The sequence below is a fragment of the Arvicanthis niloticus genome, chromosome 3 (assembly GCF_011762505.2).
Source record: "Arvicanthis niloticus isolate mArvNil1 chromosome 3, mArvNil1.pat.X, whole genome shotgun sequence".
NCBI lineage: Eukaryota > Metazoa > Chordata > Mammalia > Rodentia > Muridae > Arvicanthis > Arvicanthis niloticus.
In genome coordinates, this window is record NC_047660.1 from 104,249,746 (window position 1) to 104,269,202 (window position 19,457).

Here is a 19,457-nt window from a genome sequence, read left to right on the forward strand (position 1 = left end):
TCACCTGAGTTTTTTATCTTAGCCATCCTGATTGGTGTGAGGTAGAATCTCAGGATCATTTTGATTTTTATTTCATTTGATAACTAAAAATGTTGGATATTTCACTAGGCACTTGTCAACCATTCATGATTGATCAGTTGAAAATTCTTTGTGTAACTCTGTATTCCATGCTTATATAGGGTTATTTGATTGTCTGGAGTCTAATTTCTTGAGGTTTTGTATATATTTAATATTGGCCCTCTATCAGATGTAGGATTGGTAAATATCCTTTCCCAATCTGTGCATTGTCATTTTGTCCTAATAACAGGGCCCTTTGCTTTACAGAAACTGCAATTTTTATGAGGTCCTATTTGTCGATTTTTGATCTTAAAGCATAAGCCATTTGTGTTCTGTTCAAAAAATTTTCTCCTGTGCTCATGTATTCTAGGCTTTTCTCCACTTGCTCTTCTACTAAATACAGCATATATGGTTTTATGTGGAGGTCCATGATCCACTTGTACTTGAGCTTTATATAAAAAGATAAGAAATGGATCAATTTGCATTCTTCTATATGCATACCACCAGTTGAACTAGCATCATCTGTTGAAAGTGCTGTCTTTTTTCAATTGGATGGTTTTAGCTCCTTTGTCAAAGATCAAGTGACGATAAGTATGTGGGTTCACTTCTGGGTCTTCAATTCTATTCCATTGATCTACTAGTCTGACTCTGTACAAATATCATCCAGGTTTTTACCATGATTGCTCTGTAATACACCTTGAAGTCAGCAATGGTGACTCCTCCAGAAGTTCTTTTATTGTCGAGAATAGTTTTTGCTATCTTATGTTTTATTTTTATTCCAAATGAATTTGAGAATTGCTCTTTCTAAATCTATGAAAAATTGAAATGGAATTTCAATTGGGATTGCATTGAATCTGTAGATTGCTTTTGATAAGATGGCCATTTTTACTATATTAATCTTGCCAATCCATGAGCATGTGAAATTTTTTCTTTTTTTCTTTTTTTTTTTTTTTTTTTGAGATCTTCTTTGGTTTCTTTCTTCAGGGATTTTAAGTTCTTGTCATACAGATCTTTCATTTTCTTGTTTAGAGTCACATCAAGGTATTTTATACTATTTGTGACTATTGTGAAGGCTTTTGTTTTCATAGTTTCTTTCTTAACACTTTTATTTTTTGAGTAGAGAAAGACTACTAATTTGTTAGAGTTAATGTTATATCCAGCCACTTTAAGAAAGTTGTTTATCAGCTGTAGGAGCTCTCCAGTAGAATTTTTGGGGTCGCTTATATGTACTATCATATTGTCTCCAAATGGTGATATCTTGACTTTCCCCCTCCCAATTTGTATCCTTTTCATCTCTTTTTGTTGTCTAATTTCTTTGGCTAGAACTTTGAATACTATATTGAATAGGTAGGGAGAGAGTTGGCTGCATTGTCTTGTCCCTGATTTTAATGGGATTGCCTTGAGTTTCTCTTCATTTAGTTTGATGTTGGCTATTAGTTTACAGTATATTGCTTTTATTTTATTTAGGCATGCATCTTGAATTCCTGACCTTTCCAATACGTTTAATATGAATGCTTGTTGTTTTTTGTCAAAGACTTTTTCAGCATCTAGTTAGATGATCATGTGGGTTTTTTTCTTTGAGTTTTTTTTTTTTTATATTGTGGATTACATGGATGGATTTTCATCTATTGTGAGCCATCCTTGCATTCCTGAGATGAAGCCTACTTGATCATGATAGATGATCATTTTGATGTGTTCTTGGATTCAGTTTGTGAGAATTTTATTGAGTATTTTTGCATCGATAATCATAAGAGAGATTGGTCTGTAGTTCTCTTTCTTTGTTGGGTCTTTTTGTGTTATAGGTATTAGTGTAACTGTGGCTTCATAGAAAGAATTTGGTAGTGTTCCTTCTGTTTCTATTTTATGGAATAGTTGGAGAAATATTGGCATTCTTTGAAGGTCTGAGAGAATTATGTACTAAAACCATCTGGCCCTGGGCTTTTTTTGGTTGGAAGATCTCTAATGACTGCTTCTATTTCCTTGTGGGTTATGGGACACTTTAGATGGTTTATCTGATTCTGATTTGACTTTGATACCTAGTATTTGTTGAGAAAACCATCCATTTCATCCTATTTTTCTAGTTTTCTTGAGTAAAGACTTTTGTATGAGGATCTGATTATTTTTGAATTTCCTCAGTTTCTGTTATTATGTCTCCCTTTTCCTTTCTGATTTTGTTAATTTGGATACTGTCTCTGTGTCCTCTGGTTAATCTGGCTAAGGGTTTATCTATCTTGTTGATTTTCTCTAAGAACCAGCTCCTAGTTTTGTTGATTCTTTGTGTAGTTCTCTTTGTTTCTACTTGGTTGATTTCAGCCCTTAGTTTGATTATTTTCTGCTGTTTACTCCTCTTGGGTGTATTTGGTTTTTTTTGTTCTAGAGCTTTCAGAGATGTTAAGTTGTTAGTATGCAATATCTAGAGTTATGAAGGCACTCAGAGCTATGACTTTCCTCTTAGCACTGCTTCCATGTGTCCTATAAGTTTGGATATGTTATGCCTTCATTTTCATTAAATTCTGAAATGTCTTTAATTTCTTTCCTTATTTCTTCCCTGTCCAAGTTATCATTATGTAGATAGTTGTTCAGCTTCCATGTGTATGTGAGGTTTCTGTTGTTTTTGTTGCTATTGCAGACCAGCCTTAGTCTGTGGGGATCTGATAGATTACATGGGCTCAATTCAATGTTCTTATATCTGTTGAGGTTAATTTTGTGCCTTAGTATGTTGTTGATTTTTGAACAGGTACCATGAGGTGCTGAGAAGAAGCTTTATTCTTTTGTTTCAGGGTGATATGTTCTGTAGATATCTGTTAAATCCATTTGGTTCATAACTTCTGTTAGTTTCACTGTGTCTCTGTTTAGTTTCTCTTTCCATGATCTGTCTATTGATGAGAGTGGGGTGTTGAAATCTCCTACCATTATTGTGTGAGGTTCAATGTGTGCTTTGAGTTTTAGTAAAGTTTCTTTTACACATGTAGATGCCCTTGCATTTGGGACATAGATGTTCAGAATTGAGAGTTCATCTTCATAGATTTTTTTCTTTGATGAGTAGTGTCCTTCACCATCTTTTTTGATAAATTTTGGTTGAAAGTCTATTTTGTTGGATATTAGAATGGCTACTCCAGTGTGTTTCTTGTGACCATTTGCTAGAAAATTGTCTTCCCATCATGTTACTTTGAGCTAATGTCTGTCTTAGTCTCTGCGGTGAATTTCCTATATGCAGCAAAATGCTGGATCCTGTTTAGGTATCCAGTCTGTTAGCCTATGTCTTTTTATTAGGGAACTGAGCCAATTTATGTAGATAGTAGGTACCAATGATTGTTGGTTCCTATTATTTTTGTTGTTAGAGGTGGAGTTATGTTTGTTTGTTTGTTTGTCTTCATTCAGGTTTGTTGTGAAAGATTAATTTATTGCTTTTGGGGGGGCATACTTTTCTTCCTTGTGCTATACTTTTCCTTCTATTATCCTCTGTAGGGCTGGATTAGTGGAAAGATATTTTGTAAATTTGATTTTGTCTTTGAAAACTTTCATTTGTCCTTCTATGGTAATTGCCACTTTTGTTGGATATAGTAGCTGGCTTTTTTGTTCTCATGCTGTCTGTATGAGATCTGCCCAGGATATTCTTTTTTTATAATATTTTTTAATTGGATATTTTATTTACATTTCAGATATTATACCCTTTCCCCATTTCCCCCCACCCAGGAACCCCCAATCCCTCCCCCTCCTCCTGCTTCTATGAGGATGTGCCCCCCACCCACCCACTCACTCCCACCTCCCCACCCTCAAAATCCCCCACCCTGGGGACTTCCAGCCTTCATGGTACCAAGGAACTCTTCTCCCAACTATGCCCAGCAAGGCCATCCTCCCCTACATATACAGCTAGAGTCATGGGTCCCTCCCTATGTGCTCCCAGGCTGGTGGTTTAGACCCAGGTAGCACTGGTTGGTTGGTATTGTTGCTCTCCCCATGGGGCCACAAACCCTTTCAGCTCCTTCAGTCTTCTCTCTAACTCCTCCATTTGCCCAAGATCTTCTAACTTTTTGAGTCTCTGTTCAGAAGTCTGGTGTAATTCTGATAGGTCTTCCTTTATATGTTACTTGAACATTTTTCCTTACTGCTTTCAATATTCTTTCTTTCTTCTTTGCATTTGATGATTTAATTATTATGTGATGAGTAGAATTTCTTTTCTGGTTCCATCTGTTTGGTGTTCTGTAGTTTTCTAGTATGCTTATGGACATTTTTTTCTTTATGTTATGAAAGTTTTCTTCTATAATTTTGTTGAAGATGTTTGTTGGTCTTTTGAGTTGGAAATCTTCACTCTTCTCTACCTATTATTCTCAGGTTTAGTCTTTTCATTGGGTCCTAGATTTCTTCAATGTTTTGAGATAGGAGCATTTTGCTTTTTGTGTTTTCCTTAACTGCTGTGTCAATGTCTTTAATGTATCTTTTGCTGCTGAGATTCTCTCTTCCATCTCTTATATTCTGTTGGTGATTCTTGCTTCTATGACTCCTATTCTCTTTCCTAGGTTTTCCATCTCCATGGGTGTCTCTCTTTGAGTTTCCTTTATTGATTCTATTTTCATTTTTAGATCCTAGATGTTTTTGTTCAATTCCTTCAAGTTTGATTGTGTATTCCTGTATTTCTTTTCTTTTGGGGGAGGGTGGTATATTTTACTTATTTACATTTCAGATGTTATCCCCTTTCATTATTTTCTCTCCCTATCCCATCCCCTTCCTCCTTTTTGCTTTTATACCATTTTAATTACATGCAAGTGTTAAGGTAAGTTCTAGGTTGAGGAACTAGCAATACAATAGATGCAAATAGTCAAAGAACAAGCAAGACAATAAACACAAATTGTCAAAGAACAAGCAAGGCAAGAAACAAAGTCCTGTGAACGTGCTCATGATCGCTGTTTCTAAGGGCTTATCAGGATGACCAAAATATGTGAACCTACTTCCCTGTCCTAGCTCAAAGTCATTTTCATGTCTGAAGCCTACTTCCTTCTTCTAGCCTAATATTTAGATTCCTGTCTGAAATTACTTCTTTGTTCTAGCCTAATGTCAGATTCCTGCCAAGCAGCCCATTTCCTTGTCCTTGGCCCAAGTCAAATTGTTGCTAAACAGCCCCAAAAGCTCTCCACCTCTCTCCTTTTTTTATTTCATAAAGCCTGTCTTAGGCCATTCTGACAAGAATCCCTTCCTTACCCATCATAAAATATGCATTACCAAAAGCAATGCACTTCTGTCTTAGATTGGTAAGGCTCTGTGCAGAATCTTGCCCATCCTTGGCTTGCCAGCCTGTTAAATTAATAACTCTGTCTGTGAGTCCATTTTCAGTTTCAAGCTATGTACTTTGGCTGCCAACATGTTGATGTTGTTAAAGACAAGCTTTAACACAATGAGCATAGTTATGAGAGGTCTCAAGATACAGCTTAGAGGTACAGTATTTGCTAAGAAAAAACAAAGTAAAAATATTCAATATATTTCTGCTTTTGATAATTGCTACCTGAATTTCTTTAAAACAGTGGTCCCTCACCTTGTGATATCACTTTGATTCTGATGACATCAAAGGTTTTGAGAAGGAGAATGAGTAATGTTTTACAAGAATGTTCCTGAGCTGAATTCTGCCGAAATCTACCTGTATTCATTAGGCTAGATTTATGGAGTATTAGAAAGAAATCTATAGGGGTAAAATTGAAGTATGTCACAGTTTCTATGGGTACACATCAACATGATTTAGAATGTATTCAGCTATCCTGCCTAGTAAGAAGATGTTTCTTGGTTGTCTTCATTTTAAATCTGCATTAATTGTTCTGGTCTACCATGTTATAATTTATGGTATGAAGTTACTCATGCATTTCACACTTTGAAAGAAGTTACATATAATTCTCCTATAAGGTAGAAAATATTTTTATGCATTCAATTATTTTCATGTCATCATAGATTTCTGATTTTTTTCATTTTATTATAACCAAAACTTTTGTTGTTCTCATTTCTGTAACTTTCACCTTTGAACTCACTTTGGTTTCCCATTCTGTACTTTTGACACAGCCTGCCATTGCAGTTTTGTTGTGGCTTGATCTTTCAAAGTGAACTTCATTATTTCTTGCCACTATGAAATGCTCTGGGCTCATATTGTTCATTTATCCATGAGTTCTAACATCTAACATTTATCCAAGAAGTCTCACTGTAGGAAAATGTTAGAAACAAAAATCTAGGTGCTAAAAACCAGCATTTCTTTTGGTGTTTTATTGTTTCTAAATAGTCTTAATCAACAGAGAAGAAATAATAGGCATGTGTACTAATCCAGAAAAATCCACAGATCTGTAAATATCTTATTCATGACCACCTTATCTGTATCAAGCCAGTAAAAATTTGTAGTGTTATCTTGAACTCGAATCTATTACCACATAGAACTCTCCATCTTAGCCCAATCTGATGCTAATATCATACTCCACCAGCATGAAAACTGTTCTTACTGTCTCTCATGTATTCCTTTTGTTTTTTGATTATTGTATGCATGCAATAATGGGTTCAAATTTTAACCTCTTCCCCATAAAACACAATATATTGACAAACATACAATTAACTCTGGTGTCTTTTGTGTTTAATGTTACAGACTATACCCACTGCTAAAGTTATCACAGATACCTTCCTGTTTGTTCTTCTTTATTTATATAGCTTAGTTAAATATCTTTTTATTGCATTCTATATTCCATATTAGAAAATCTTAAATACTTATGGTGTTGGAATATGGTTTCATTCTTAATCTCATGATTTAAACACACATCATGAGATATTAAGAAATTAAATCCTTAACCTAGCTCCAGTAATGGACATGGGGTCTTTGAGAGTTGGTTGAGCTTGGAAATCAAATGAGTGTAACTCAATAATTGAATCACTAACTTCATAGAAATAGAGAGTAAGGGTAGGATACATATTTAGTCATATGTCACCTGTGATATGAAATATTCTGCCTGCAATGCTGTAATCAAATATAGCAAAGTTTTCATTTCCAATATCATAAACCAAAATAAAAATTTTTGGGTAACAAATTTAGCCCATGACATGGTCTTTTGAGTAGTAGAAAACAAAGTATTCTGTTTCTATATAAATTTTCAGATTTTAATATGTACATATTTTACTCTTTGTACTATAATGTTCATTGACAACCAACTTTGAGAACTATCAAATTAAGTTCAGAGGAATAAAACATACTAATGTGAAACAAGGCTATAAGGCCCTTCTCTTTTATTAGACCTCTCCCTGGAACCAAACCTACTAGCATTAAAATATTTATGTTACCAATTAATGGAGAAACATAAAACTTACACAACACATCTGAGCCTTCATATTCTTCATTTATTCTTAACTTTCCCTTCAGATATTATCTTATTCTCTGGGAAGCGTTATTGTATTTGCTTAAATTTTTAATTTTATGTGTTTGAGTCTGTATGTGCCTGGTGCCTTTAGAGTTCAAAAATGGTGTTATATCTCTTCAAAGTGAAGTTACAAATAACTGTAATCTGTGACTAGACACAAAACATCTACAATAGTCACATGTACTCTAAATTACTGAACCATCTCACTACCCCTTATTTTCTTATTTACTTTATTTTATTTATTTTATTAAATTTGGTAAATGTTTTCTTTCATATAATATATCTTTATTACTATGTTTTTTCCTCTACTCCTCTCAGTTGTTCCCCAACTATCTTCCAATCCAGATCTACATAATTTTTTCTCTATAAAAATCAGTGGGCTGCCAAGAGATAATGGTAAAGTAAAATAAAACTAGATAAAACATAAAAAAAAAACATGTTTGAATATGGTAACAATGACAATAGCAACAACAACAGAAAGGAGAAGGAAAACAGCCCAAGAAAAAGCATCAAAAACAGATACACCTGAAGAAATCCACTTGTTAGCACTCTAGGAATCCCATAAAAATGCTAAACTAAAAGCAAAGTATTTATAGGGTAAAAAGCGAGAACTATTTTAATAAAATGAGAATAAGATAAATTGAACAAACAATAGTAAATCAATCTGGCAGTTTCTCAAAAAATTGGGAATAGTTCTACCTGAAGACCCAACTATTCCACTTCTGGATGCATACCCAAAAGATGCTTCACCATACCACAAAGACATGTTCTCCACTATGTTCATAGCAGCTTTATTCATAATAGCCAGAAACTGGAAACAACTCAGATGTCCCTCAGCCAAAGAATGGATACACAAAATGTGGTTCATTGACACAATGGAATACTATTCAGCAATTAAAAACAGGGATCTCATGAATTTTGCAGGCAAATGGGTGGAACTAGAAAATACCCTGAGTGAGGTAACACAGACCCAAAAGGATAGGCATGTTATGTATTCACTGATAAGTAGATATTGTCCATAAAGTGCAGGATACCCACAATACACTCAACAGACCCAAAGAAGTTAAACAAGAAAGAAGTCGAGGATGCTTGAATCTTACTTAGAAGGGGGGATACAATAGTCATAGGAGGTAGAGGGAGGAAAGGAACTGTGTCATAGAGGGGATTGGGAGGGGAATGGAGGCATCAGGATCAGGTATGGGGAGAGACAATAGAGAGGGGAGAGGGCCAGAAGAATAAATGGAACTCTGCAGGTGCTATGGTTGAGGAGGATCTTTAGGGCATGCTAGAGACCTGGGATGGGGAAGGTTTCCATGAGTCAATGTTGGTGACATTAGCTGAACCACATAACAGTGGAGATATAGAATGTGAAGAGGCTACTACTTGTAGCCAAGCAGGACCCCCAGTGGAGAGATAAGGTTCTCATCCACCCATAAAAGTTTTGACCCAAACTTTGTCCCATCTAAAAGTAATGCAGGGACAAAGATGGAGCAGAGACTAAGGGAATGGCCAACCAATAACCAGCCCAACTTGAGACCCATCCCATGGGCAAGAACCAAATTATGACACTATTAATGATATTCTATTATGCTTGCAGAAAGGAGTCTCTAAGAGGCTCCACCCAGAAGCTGATTGAAACAAATGCAGAGACACACATTTGTTGGAGGTCTGAGATTCTTATGAAATAGTCAGAGAAAGACTGAAGGCCCTGAAGAGAATAACTCCACAGGAAGACCAACAGAGACAACTAACCTGGATCCTTGGGGGCTCACAGAGACAGATCTACCAACCAAAGCATACACAGGCTAGAGGGAGACCCCACACACATATGAAGCAGATGTGTAGCTCAGTCTCCATGTGAGTTCCCCAACAACCAGAGTGAGGGTAGTCCCTTAAGCTGTTGCCTGTTTGTGCAATCTGTTTCCCAAAAGAGCTACCTTGTCTGGCCTCAGTAGGAGAGGATACAGATAACCCTGAAAAAAATTTGATGTGCCAGCATGGGGGAAAACCCAGGAATGGGCACCATTTCAGAGGGAAAGGGGAGAAAAAAGGGGAACCAGAAGCAGCAGCAGCATGAAGCAATCTGGATATAAAATAAATTAATTAATGGAAATAAATCAATCAAACAAACAACCGTAAAACAAAAATAATCAAACAATGACCCCTAAAACAAAACAAAACAAAATCAAAGCTTTAATATAATATTATGAGACAAGGAACAGCCAAGGATGCCCTTGAGTTCAATTATTTTTCTGTCTACTACTGGGCATGCAGTTTCCACAGTGAAAATCACCTGGAGGAAACTAAATATTCTTATGCAAGTAGTTAAGAATTAGAGATAACTTCCGGGTTAGGAATAGGATCATATGTCCATGTGTTTTGTTTGTTTTGTTTTGTTTTGTTTTGTTTTGTTTTGTTTTGTTTTGTTTTGTTTTCTCAGCTCTAGAGCCCCATTTGGTGAAGATCAATGCAGGCCCTGTGCATACTGCTTTAGGTTCTGTGAGTTCATGTTGCTTTAGAGGGCTTTATAATCTTGGTGTCCTCCATCCATTCTGGTTTTTACACTCTTTCCCATTCCCGTTCCACAGTGTTTCGTGAGCAGTTTGGATAGGATTTTGATAGAGATATTCCATTTAGTAGAGTACTTCAATTGTATTTGCATATTGTCCAACTGTGGGTCTGTGTATTTGTTCCCATCTGTTACAGAGTGAAGCTTCAAGGTGATGATTGCTGAGAAAGACACTTGTCCATCAGTAGAGCAGAATGCCATTAGAAGTCATTTTATTGTTCTGTTTTTTTTAAACATTAGTTTAACTCAGGGTCTCTGGGCTATGTGTTCTCAAGTTTTGGTTAGTCAAGCAGTGCTGAGTAAGGCCACCATCTTGTGGTCTTAGTCAACTCAGATATCTGTTAGTCGACCCCACAAAATTGTGCTACCATTATCTTGCAGATAGAACAAATTGTAGATCAAAGGTTTTATGATTGGTTTGGTGTTTATGTTTTTTCTTTGATAGCATGCAGATCATGTTCCTATTCCAAAAACACCAGAATGTATGTTGAAGGTATCAGTTTGATCTCTCTATGTTCTGTGAGTTTTGTAGTTGATAACTACTTGCAAATGAATATATAGTTTCATATAAGGGGGTCTCACTGGGAACACTGCATACCCAGTAGTAGACAGTAAACAAAAAATGGCCTCATGGGCATCATTGGCAGTTCCTTGTCTCATAATATTATGTCAGGGCTTGGGTTTTTGTGGTTGGTATAGTTTAATGCCTTTAGGGAGCATCTACTGTATTATCTTTCCATACTGAATGTACCTCTCAAATGGCCAATATTTTTAGCCATCTCCTCTAACATTTCCTCCAGTTTCCCCCACTAGATATTCTTATGTCAGACCCCACCCAGTAAGCCAAACTATCTACTGTATTTCTCTTTTGTAGGTAAATCTCTTTACCCGCTAGTGCCAGACTCTAGATGTGAGTAAGCTCTGTGGTTCTCCAGTCTGTGGTTCTCTTATCATTGACTTAATAGGTAAAATCAAGTTATAAGTGAGCACACGCCATATTTGTCTTTTGCGGTGAAGATTTCCTAACTTGGGATGATTTTTTTTCCAGTTCAATTTATTTACCTGTGACTTCCATTATTTCATTCTTTTTTTTTTTAAAGCTGACTCATACTTCATTGTGTAAAAATACCACATTGTCTTTCTTCATTCATTTGTTGAGAAACAACCTAGATTGGTTGTTTCCAGGTTCTGGGTATTATAAATAGAGCAGCAATGAACATGGTTGAGAAAGTGTGTCTGCAGTAGGATGAAACATCCTTTGGTTATATTGCCAAGATAGAGATAGGTTCATGCTGAACTTGATCGATTTCCATCTTCCTCAGGAACTGCCACACTAATTTCTACAGTGGCTGTACAATTTTGCACTCTCACCAGCAATGGATCTATGTTCTTCTTAATTCTCATTTTCTTCAGCATGAATGGCCACTTGTTTTATTAATCTGATCTATTCTGAGGGCTATAAAATGAAATCTCCATGTAATTTTGATTTGCATTTTCCTGATTGCTAAGGATGTTAAGCATTTGTCTAAGTATTTTTCTGCAGTTTGAGTTTCCACTTTTGACAATTCTCTGTTTAGATCTTTATCCTGTTTTGAAATGGACTTAGTGAGTTCTTTGTTTTCTTGGTGTCTAGTTCCTTGAGTTCTCTATATATTTGTATGTTATCCCTCTATTGAATGCATATATATATATATATATATATATATATATATATATATATATATAAAATTTTCATATTCTGTAGACTACTGTTTTATTCAAATGATGGTGTTCTTTGATATGAAGAATTTTCTTCATTTCATGAGGTCACCTTTATTAACTGTTGATGATAGTGCCTGTTGTTTCTTTTGTCAGCAAGTTCAAAAATATTCCCCTCTTCTGTTTTAACAGATTCAATGTATTTAGTTTTACATTGAAGTGTATGATCCAGTTAATTTTGAGTATTGTTCAGGGTGATAAGTATGAATCTATTTTTATCATTCTACATACATACATCCTGTTTGGTCAGAATCATTTATTAAAGATGTTATCTTTTTTTTCCAGTGTGTACTTCTGGCTTCTTTATCTAAAATATAGGCATTCTTAATAATATACCCATATCTGGTTAATGATAAATTAAAATGCATGCTGAAGACAACATAGATAAATTGTAAGGTACATTCCTATCATTTTGCTATCTTATTTAAAGTCAAACATTGAAAGCAATAGATTTACATGTGTCATAAACCATTTTTGCAAGCACACAACTCAGAACTTCCTTCACTCATGAAGCAGATAGGAATGCTAACAACTAAGCTGATCACATATTTTCTCCTTGATGTCTTGAGCACAGAAATAGAAATGTTGAGTACCTTATATTTATTTCACTGTCCCACAGTGACATCAAATTCATATTTTTATCTATTACAAAAGATGATAAACCACTTCCATCTTTTTTTCTCTTTAAATTGAGAGTAATATATAATGGTTTCAGTAGGATCATTTGCTTTGAAAGTAATGAGGTGAGGCTCTCCACACCATTACTTTCAGCTATGGCTACTTGCCAGATCCAACCAGCAGAAAATGTGACTGGGTTCATTGATTGGCACATTGTGTTTGCAAGTTTATAGAGAATTTTTGATCTTTCCAAATTCAGTTTGTACACAGATACACACACACACCATATACACATAAGAAATGAGAGTGGGTTTTCATGAGTTTCAGGCTTTTGGCTCTATCTTTTTGAGAGCTCACTGGTATCAGCTCTATTACAATATACTATTTTTTTTTATATCTATAAGATTCAGTAGTTGCTATCAGAAAGACTCGGAGAATTGCTTTGAGAAATGTGCCTTTTGTATTGCTGGTTGCTCAATCATCATAGCTGTGTCTTAATTATGACAAAGATTTGCCACCAGCGGGAAAAAAAATGGCCTATGAATTTAGTTTGACCAGGAATAAGTTCCCCAAGTGCAAATAAAATTAGGTCTTAATTATTTTTCACTTCTGTTTTTAATAGTTTATTTAGTTTTAGATTTTGTGTATGAATATTTTTCTTACATGTATGTATGTACACCATATGAGTACATCACCTACAAATTGTTTCCCCCTTTCCCATTGTCCTATTTTTGTTTGTTTGTTTGTTTGTTTGTTTGTCTGTCTGTCTGTCTGACTTTTCTGTTTCACTTGGAGATTGCTAAGCAGGCACCATGTTTTTAGCAAGATGTGTATTAAACCAATGTTTGCTGCAAAAACAGTCACCTCACAGCCCCAAAGGACTGGATTTGCAACTGAGATCAAAAGGGAAGAAGTTAATTCTATTAAAATATTTTTCTTCCTCTCTCTTATTTCAAATCACCTCTAAAACAATGAGCCTATTTGGGACATAGAAGCAAGGCTGTGACTATGACAATGGTTTAATCATGCAGGAGCGGATGGACAGAGTGTCTGTGTTCAATGAGCTGAGATAATTATACCCTTCTTTCCATATCATCCAGAAAAAGACTCCTTTTTAAAGGGCCCATTCAAAGATGGAATGTCTTTAACATCCACGCTTTTATTTTAAGGCACTAGCATGAATGTTTGAGTCATTGTAATTTCACAAAGATTTTCCTGAAAGAGGAGGAATGTACTTCTTTGCCTTATATGTCCTTGGCCTTGAATGTCCTTAGTGGATAAGAGAATTTGAAGCTTTTGTTCTAAACTTAGCATTCATTCTCTATTTCAGACTAAATAGCGGAAAGAGTGAACTCTAATTAATACTCAGGAAATTAGTAATCAGCAATGGAAGGGTAAAAAGGGCTTGTGGAGGGGACTGGGCTGCTATGGAACTAAAAAGTCCAGTGGGGGGCAGTGAGAGGTTAACAGAAGCAGCCAGGACATGGGCATCTGACACTTTCATATTTTCAGCTAATATTGGTTCTTAAAATTCAGGGAATATTAACACTGTCCTCAATTTCACACTGAGCCCCTAGCTACTCATTGTAGTCATATTTTCTAGCTCTTTCATTATCTAAAAAAAAATAAATAAATGATTGTATTTATTTTATTTTGAAGATTTTTGCTCAACCAAACTTAGATTCTTTTTAAAGCTAAGTATTATTCTTTAAAAATATTATTACTTTTAAAATTTATTTTCTGTTGATGTGTGTGGTGCTTAAATGGGAATGACCCCATTGGCTCATATATTGGAATGCTTGATGCCTAGTTGATAAAGCATTTGGAAAGAATGAGGAGATATGACCTTGTTGGAGGTCATTTGTTGGTGTTTGTCACTGGGGTGGACTTTGAGATATCAAAAACCCATGCCAGGTAATGACTGTCTCTGTCTCTGTTTCTTTCTCTCTCTCTCTCTCTCTCTCTCTCTCTCTCTCTCTCTCTCTCTCTCTCTCTCTCTCGCTGCCTGCTGCCTATGCCTCAGAATATAGCTCTCAACTACTTCTCCAGCTCCTTCCCTGCCTGTATGATGTCAAGTTTCTTTCTATGGTAATAATGGACTAATCACCTAAAACTGTAAGCAAGCTCTCAATTAAATACTTTGTTTATAACAGTTGCCTTGTTCATGGTGTCTATTTACAAAAAACTATAAAAGTAACTAAAACAATATGCACATGCCACAGCATATAAGTGTAAGTCACAGAATAACTAACAGGAGTAGAAATTCATTCTGTTCTTCTACCATGCAGGTCCTGGGGATTGAACTTAGGTTGTCAGGCTTAGCAGTAAGTTCTTTACCTGTTGAGCCATCTTGAGGGTACATAGTTAGTATTCTAATCAGAAGTAAAGAATTTCATTCTCCCATAGCATGAAATAATATATTTTGTACTTGAGTAGTGAACCAGTGACCTCATAGAGAGAAAGCACTTCAGAGAATCATGAAAGGCCTCAACAAGTTTAACTCTCTTACGACAGTGTATGTCACAAATATTTAAAAGTACATACTGGTTGATGAAAAAGTTATTGCATTATTTGTAGAAATGAGTTTTTGTTATGATTAATTTTTAAGCTTTCTTTCAGCACTAGCTTGATGCTAACAGAATAGTATTATAAATACATGTTTGTATTTCTGTATGGTTTTTGTGTGTAGTGTATGTACATTTTTAATATATATGTGTACATAGATATATGCACATGTATGTATTATATTTGAGGGTGGGGGGTTGGCAGCTGTAAAGATAAAGTCATGATTTTGTACATATTAGGCAAATTCTCTTATTACTGACTTAGTCCTTTTGGGTCAATGTTAGGATATTTATATATTTATTTGTGAATACACACACACACACACATATACATATGTGTGTGTGTGCGTGTTCTCTGTAAAAGGATGGAAAGATGATAAAATATTTACCTTTCTTCAAACCAAAGGCAAACAAGTTAGTATGCCCCAAATGCTCAGTTCTAGATCCTTCCTTCATGCTCTGAAACTTTCAGCACCTCCCCATCTGTTATCAAACGTGCTATCAAAAGCATCACCTGTCTACCTAGGGGCAGCTAAAGTAGGAGACATGTTGTCTACTCAAGAGCATTATGCAATCTTTGTGGGACCTTTAATTCCCTATGTTATGTACATGTTTACTTGGCTTCACATTACTTCTTAGGAAAAGCTACTTGGACCCCAAGCACACAATTTATCCTGGATTTTCCAACCATTCTCTGATGGTCATCACTGTCCCCTGGCTTTCCCACTTTATCGTGGTTCACCTTAATTTATGCTCCCCTTCCCTCTTAGTCATTTTGTTTTCAGTGTTTTCCATTAGAGTTACTTATTGTATTGCATGTTCACAATGGAAAGGTAACAAGGGTAGTTGTTCTGAATAATTTCACAGTATTCCTCTTCAAAGAAAATGACTGGAAAGAACATACTGTCTGTGCTGTTGGAAAAGTTATTTGACTTCTTAGTCTCTTTTAAAAAAAAATACTTATATTAGTTTGAATTATGTGTATATGTGGTTATCTATTGGTGTGTATATTCAAATGAGTGAAATCGCCCCTGGAAGACAATCCTCCATGGCATCATAGTCTTTAGAGCTTGATCTCTGAGGGTTGTGAGACACCTAATGTAGGTGCTAAGAAGTGAGCTCAGGTACTAGGGAAGAGCACTAAGTACTTTTAAGTACTGAGCCATTATTACTGCCTTAATACTCTCTCTTTTTTTCCCTTTTACTTTATGTTTGTTTTTGTTTCTTTTAAATGAGACTGTTGGACTGAGTAAGTATATTTCAAATTAAATAAATATTAATAATGCTTGAAGCCATAAGATTTTGTGATAGTTTGTTAAAAAATGGATATTTCAACAATCTTCCAGAGCTAGTTGAACCCAAAATTAAGCAGATCAAATATAACTGCTGAAATTATCCAGGTCATGATTTTTGACACCAAACATAACTATCGAAAATATCCAGGTCATAAACTTTAACACCAGGCATAACTGATAAAATTATCGAAGTCATGATAAACCAGACATAAGTTAAAACCAGAAATAAGTTTGTAGGCTTCAAGGTGTTTCTGAAGCTAACTAATACCTGTCATGGTCAAGTAGTTAAATCTGTCTGAGCCTCAGAGACTATTTAAAACATAGAAGTTTCATGAAATTATTTACACCTGCACTATTTTTAAAGTACATGCTGTAACTAACAGAAAACATTTTTCATTGTTTCTAATTCAAAGAAGTTTATTTATATATTCAGTAGAATATATATAATATATAGAAAGAACATATATATGTATGTCTATTCATAACTCAGTTTTCAGAGAGCAATAAGTCTCTTCTGCCATTAAATGCTAGGAATATGTATATTTAAATAAACATAATCATTGTCACAAGAATGAAATTTTATTTCTTTTGTGTTAAAATTTCAGTAACTCACTTTTTAACAGTTTTAGTAAGATATACTTGGCATGAAAAAGTTCACATATTTGAAGCAAATCATTTGCTTGACTGCTTGCTGGTGACTCAAGACTAGTTTACTTTTTCTAGATTTACCTATAATTGAAACTGCAGAACAATCTAATCACCCTTTCTGCCTCATTGTCACACTTTGCTCATCAATTGCACAGCATCATCTATAGGGGTCAGGGAGCTGAAACAGGACAATCATGGTGCTTTAGTTTAATACAGGTTTAAGATCTAGAGTGAGCTCTGATAGGAGATCATAGCCCAGAGAATCTACTTAGCTGGGTTCATAGGGGATCCCAGAGATTGAAATGGCAACTATGGAACCTGCATGGGTTTGCACTAGGCCCATTGCTACATGCTATCATTGTTTTTCATGTGGTTTTTGTTGACTCTTCACAATGAGAGAGGGGGTGTTTTTGACACTTTTGCCATCTTTTCTTTCCTGTTGTCTTGCCTCACCTAGGCACTGAGTTTTGTTGTCTTGTGCTGGGTTGATATCACTGGGAGTCTTGCTCCCTTTCTAAAGGGAAATGGAGGAAAAGCAGTGGATCTGGAGGCACAGGGAGGAGGGCAAGAAAGAGAGGCTGAGGCTGGGGTGTATTGAATAAGAGAAGAATAAATTAAAAAGAAAAGAAACAATCTAAATCAGCCAGTACATAGTAAGACATCATTGACTAAGCATGTTCTCTTCCATAGCTATTGAGCAGTGTCCTTGACACAGTGACAAAACTGCAAAACTTTCAAAATCAGTGTCATACCACTGCAGTGCTGTATTTTATTGTGACAAAAGAGCTACAAAGAATGTTAAAATCTCTAAGTGAAACCATTTATGAAAGGTTTTGCTTTAAATTTTCATGGTAAACATTCCCACAGGCTCCTTATTATTTACAGAAAGAGAAAGATTCTTTTATAAGAAAGGCTATGTACATGCTATGTGAACTCAGAGTACAGTGTGGCACTACCTTCACGAATAAAGGAAACTGCAGCCATGTTCCTGTGATGTGATGAAAAGAAAAATGAATTGATACTGTCTATTGTGGCTAAAACCTATTCCATTATATGACATCATGAGAAATTGTAAGTTAACCACTAGTTTTACATGACAATTAGTTACATTAAAAGACAAGGGAGATCTACCTATAACCAGATATACTGTTTTTGTGTTTTCATGTAAATGTTGGGGGGGGGGGTAGATGGAGCAGTAAATGTACTAAAATTTTAAGTATTCACAAATCTTTCTAATGATCTATAACCTTGATTCTTTTTAGTCAACTTGTTATTTCTGCTTCGTTTTCAGTTTTATTTTATTTTTTTTAATCTTTGAAAAGAAAGGGATTTGGGTTATATCCTTGGAAAAATGTTCACAGTTCTAATTTATAATCTAATTTATAATCTAATTTATAAAATATATCTTTGTAAATCTTGTAAAATATAAAATATAGTGACATAGATTTTCTACTGTTATAATAAAATACCATGTCCAAAAGCAACTGGGAGATGAGAGCATGTATTTTGATTACAGTTCTACATCAGAGATCATCATTAAGGGAAGTTAAGGCAGTAGTTAAATGTAAGTAAGTTGGAGGCAGGAATTGAAATAGAAACCATGTAGGAATACATTGTCTTTGTTCCCCCCACAGATTTGTCAGCTTTCTTTTTAATTTTTTTAATTAATTAATTATTTTAGTTATTTACATCCCAAAAGTTACTCTTGCCTCCACCTAGAGTTTTTGCACCCATCCTCCTCCCCTTCTCCTCAGAGAGGTTCCAGCCCTCCAGGATTCCCCTCTCTTGGTGCATCAAGTTCCTATAGGATTGGACATCCTCTACCACTGAGGCCAGACAAGGCAGAAGCTGTCTTAAATGCCCCAGGACAACCTGCTCAGACATAGCATGACTCACAATGGGCTGGGTCATCCACATTAATCACTAATTAAGAAAATTCCCTAAGGCATGCCTACAGGTCAATCTTAAGAGGCATTTTCTCAATTGAGGTTTTTCTTTTCAAATAACCAGTTTGAACCAAATTGAAGAAAAACAAATAAACAACAAAAAACAAAAAAAAAACTCAAATGAAAAAATAAACAACAACATCATCACTTCCGTCTGTGCCAGTGCCCTGAGCAGATCATGAGCATCAGCTTTGCACACAGTCCCACAAAACCCTGAGGAAGCTGGACCCCCAGGAGCTAAAACTCCCAGGAACATAGGATCATAGGATCATAGGATCACGGGATCTCAGGAGATTAGTCACACCAGGATTTCAGGATCCCAGAGGAAGCCTGAGCTTCCCAGGAGCTCCTACACCCAGGATCTCAGGATCATAAGATCACAGAGACAGCTGTACTCTGAGGAGTTCTGACACAAGCAAGATAACCAAAAAGACAGGCTCCAGTCAGAGACAGTGAGTGCAGGTAACACTAGAGATAACCAGATGGCAAAAGGCAAGCACAAGAATATAAGCAACCCCAGCCAAGGTTACTTGGCATCATTAGAAACTAATTCTTCCACCATAGAAAGTCCTGACTACCTCATTATACCAGAAAAGCAAGATTCAGATTTAAAATCACTTCTCATG